This window comes from Papilio polytes, unplaced genomic scaffold (genome assembly GCF_000836215.1).
Source record: "Papilio polytes unplaced genomic scaffold, Ppol_1.0 DF821400.1, whole genome shotgun sequence".
Lineage (NCBI taxonomy): Eukaryota > Metazoa > Arthropoda > Insecta > Lepidoptera > Papilionidae > Papilio > Papilio polytes.
This window is the reverse complement of record NW_013527804.1, coordinates 2,865,290-2,869,444: the sequence shown is the minus strand read 5'-3', so window position 1 is coordinate 2,869,444 and position 4,155 is coordinate 2,865,290.

Sequence of the window (4,155 nt, the reverse complement as noted above, 5' to 3'; positions counted from 1 at the left end):
AAAAAAAAAAAAAAAAAAAAAAAAAAAAAAAAAAATAAATATACCGACGAATTGAATACCTCCTTCTTTTGGGAAGTCGGTCAAAAAGTTTAAATTTGACCGTACCAAAGTTTGCAACATTCGTATATTAGGATATTTTTTTTTATTGAAAATATTAGTAGATTTTTGTTAATTTACTAAAATTTCCTCTAATCATTTCAATTAAGCTCTAGGTTTATGCTAGGATGGTTCACGACAATAGTCGAATGGCGAGATTCGAACCCACGACGAACTCTCGTACATACCCATTAGGCTATTGGCGCTTCATAAATGTATGAAGAAGTAATAAAAATGTATGTGTTTGTTGGTGAAATCGTTGGTCAAAGGGGATTTTTTTTTTAAATTATCATCATCAACTTGCCCTTGTCCTTGAGGGTCAGCACATTATGTGCTGCTATCATACATTTCTATCAGCTGAATATCTGAATTTACGCCCGTAAGGATGTTCTCTTTCACACAATCTATCTTTACTTTCTTCGGTATTCATCTGCAGTTGTAGCTTTCATTTTCATTTTTCATTCAACCGAATTATTTTTTTGTATGTGTTTATGTTATATGGATATTTTTGTTAACTTTTTAATCAAACTAGGCTTCTGATAGGATGTAATTCAAGACAGTATTGTAATTTTCAGAATTAAACGTACCAGTGATCAGTAGTCCGTACATCTTTACTGTTACTTGTAATTGAATTAGTCAACATTAAGCCTTAACAATTTACTCAGTCATCTACTAATAAAATATACATTCGGAACTCTTACTAATGTTATAAATGCGAAAGTTCAGATGGATGGATGTTTGTTAGAGTTTGTAGCCTTAACGGCTGTACGGATTTCGATGAAATTTGGCATAGATGTAGCGGATAATCTGGAAGAACACATAGGCTACTTTTTTTTTAAATAGTCGCGGGCGAAAGCCAGTAGATTTTATAAATACAATTCTTAAATTGAATTTCCACGGTCGAGTTCGACTTTTAAACATTTTCTATTCCCTCTTGCTATCGACAGATTTCTTTAACCAAGATACAAAAAACTACGGTTTGTTCTGGACAAATTGAAATTAAACTTTGCTTTGTTCGACCAAAATCTAGCACAAGAATTAATCGTGTTCAATATAAAAGACTGTTTTAGATTTTTGTATTTAATTTGTAAACTATTTTCTTTTATTCAATTATTAAATTAACTATAAATAATAGTCTTAGAATTGTTTAAAAACAAATTGGGTGAAATAACGAAAGAAAGGCCGAAACCGATTTAAACAACCTAACAGGCAGGCGACGACGTAGGACAGACGACGTTGACGCTTTCTCATGTCGGAGGCCAAGATCCACTTTGGGTCGCTGCGCCAACGCAGTAAGTAAGTAACACAGTGGCATACAGAAAGACAATCAAGATTTAATTAATTTTTAGTTAAGTAAGGATATTATTTTTGCATTTTAATTACATTCATCATCAACTTGTCCTTATTCCTATGGAGGGTCGGCACAGCATATGCACTTCCATACATCTCTATCAGCCGTCACAACTGAATCCACCCCCTTCTTAAGCACATCTTTCACACAATCCATACTTTCTTCAGTCTTCCTCTACCTTTGCAGTCATCCACATTCAACCTTAGGACTTTCTGGTTTATGTCCCCATCCTCTCGTCCTATAACATGTCCATACCATAACCTTTGCTTCTCAATTTAATTATTTTACACTATCAAATGAAAACACTCTTAAAATAATTGTTTAAAGTTTCATATAAAAATTTAACACGCGAGCGTTTCACTTTACCGTAGCATCTCCTTTCTTTCTAAAACTAAGAGCACTTAGCGCTCTCCGCATACCCTTTTGTTTCGCTCTGCGGCAAATATGACAAAAGGGCATAGATATAAGGTTTTTTTTATTTAATCTGACAGTTGTTTTTCCAAAAAAAAAAACTATAAAGATATTACATGAAACATCATCTCTTATATAAGTTTGTGGGAACTAGTTTTTGTCCTTTAGATATGTAGATCTATTCGTCAGTAGTTACTTCTTAATTGATTAAAAAAAGGTTGACCTTTCTTGCAATCCATCCATACCTTTACTTAATATTGGTTTGATAAAATGTCTAATCATCATTCACTTGCTCTTATCCCTTATGGAAGATCGGCACAATATGTGGTGCTCTTCCGTACATCTCTATCAGCCGTCATATCTGAATCCACTCCTTTCTTAAGCATATCCTCTTTCACATAATCCATCCATACTTTATTCAGTCTTCCTCTACCTTTGTAGCCATCCACATTCAATCGTAACACATGTGTTTTTGTCTATTTGGATTAGAATAAAATGTAACTAATTATTACAAGTTATTCAAACTAAAGGTACAAAACGCACACAAACCTTTAATTACCCGCCTGGGAGCCGGACAAAAAGATCCATAAACAAGCTTTAAACGCAAAATGGTAAATGTTTATTATTGCGTTTTACTTCCTTTAAAAGGCATAAGGGCAGTAAAAATGAAGCGTTAATAAATCATAGCGGGAGACCGGACATCGAGCGGGTCAAAGGCCGGAGATAAATTAAATTATTCTATTCCTTTCCCATCTACGCTCTTTCCGAAATTCGTAATTGAGAGAGTCGAATTCCTGGACCCGGTCAATGGGATGTCATATAGAGCTGTTAATACCACCTTTTACAAACTAAGCAAACAAAAGAAAAACGTCTTTCGGTGGTGAAATTCACAGTTCCAAAAAATATCATGATAACACCAGTAAATAAAAGACGGATACGATTGTTTTAGTATTAAAAACCAACAAAGAAACCCCAATGAATTTTTATATTAAAAAACTTTTTCACCAATAGATGGCGCTAGTTTTCATAGTTTATTGTCAAAATTTCACGCGCTACTTATTTGTACTTCGATATATATTGCTATGATACATATTTTATTAATTTTTTGATTTATTGTTCTTACTAATATTATAAATGCGAAAATCTATATGAATGGATGGATATTTGTTAGAGTTTGTAGCATATTTTAATACCACGCGGACGGAGTTAAAACTAAATCTAGTTATTAAATAAAAGGAACAATTAAAGTATCAACTCTTATAATTTATTCATTGTTGTGCATGACCTAATTTAGTAGGTGGATTTAAGTCCGCGGTAACAAGGTTGTGAAGGCCTTTATTTGAAAAGCTTTTTTTTTGTAACATTTGATTGGAGGACTGACATTTTAGATACCCGTGTATACATTGTCTATTCACACCTTGTATTGATTTACAACTTTTGTATAACTTACTGTTAGGATTTTTTTTAATAAAAAAATGACTTAATTATTATTGTGTATTTGAAAAAAACTATCTGTTGCTCACGACTGCGTCCACGTAAAAAATCCTAGCCTATGATATTCAGCGATAACGTAGCTTTCTAATGGTGAAAGAATTTTTGAAGCCTTCCTAGTCGTTTTTGAGTAATTTCAATACATATAAAAATAATATTAGTATAGATTGTGAGTCCCCTTGTACGAATTAAAAAAAATAGTTAGACCCACTGCCCTTCGGTTAAAGGTCCACTAGGATCTATTTTCCTAATTACTTTTTATTGCTAATTATAAGCTTATTTATGGAAGTCGATTAAAGACATCAACACTAATACTGGGTTTCTGAAGTTTCCACTTATTTTGTCATTATCTAGAGAATAATTAGTGTTAGATGTTTCAACGCAGTAAAAATTAATTTACGTAGTTCGGAGACACATTTCATGAATTTATCGAACCAAAAACGTTAATGAATGGTTAAAAGTAGCTGGGAAACCGGCCATAAATCTAACTGAATAAATGTAAACTAGTACCATCGTTATTAATCAGCTTTATTTATATTTACAGAAAATATACAATTTATTATCGCTTACATTGTTTACGTTCTTTCTTTTTCTTCTGTCATATCTTGTACACTTTTTAATAATAGATGTCTTGGCGGCCAATATGCAACCTCTTTGGCTGTATTTATAATTCTTGTCAGCCAAAGAGGTTGTATTTGCACTAAGCACTAACTGCAATATATATTACCTTGAATAAGTATTAAAAAGAATATATATGGCAGTTTAAAAGACTTTCTATGATGATAATTCCTTTGTTATTTTTTTGG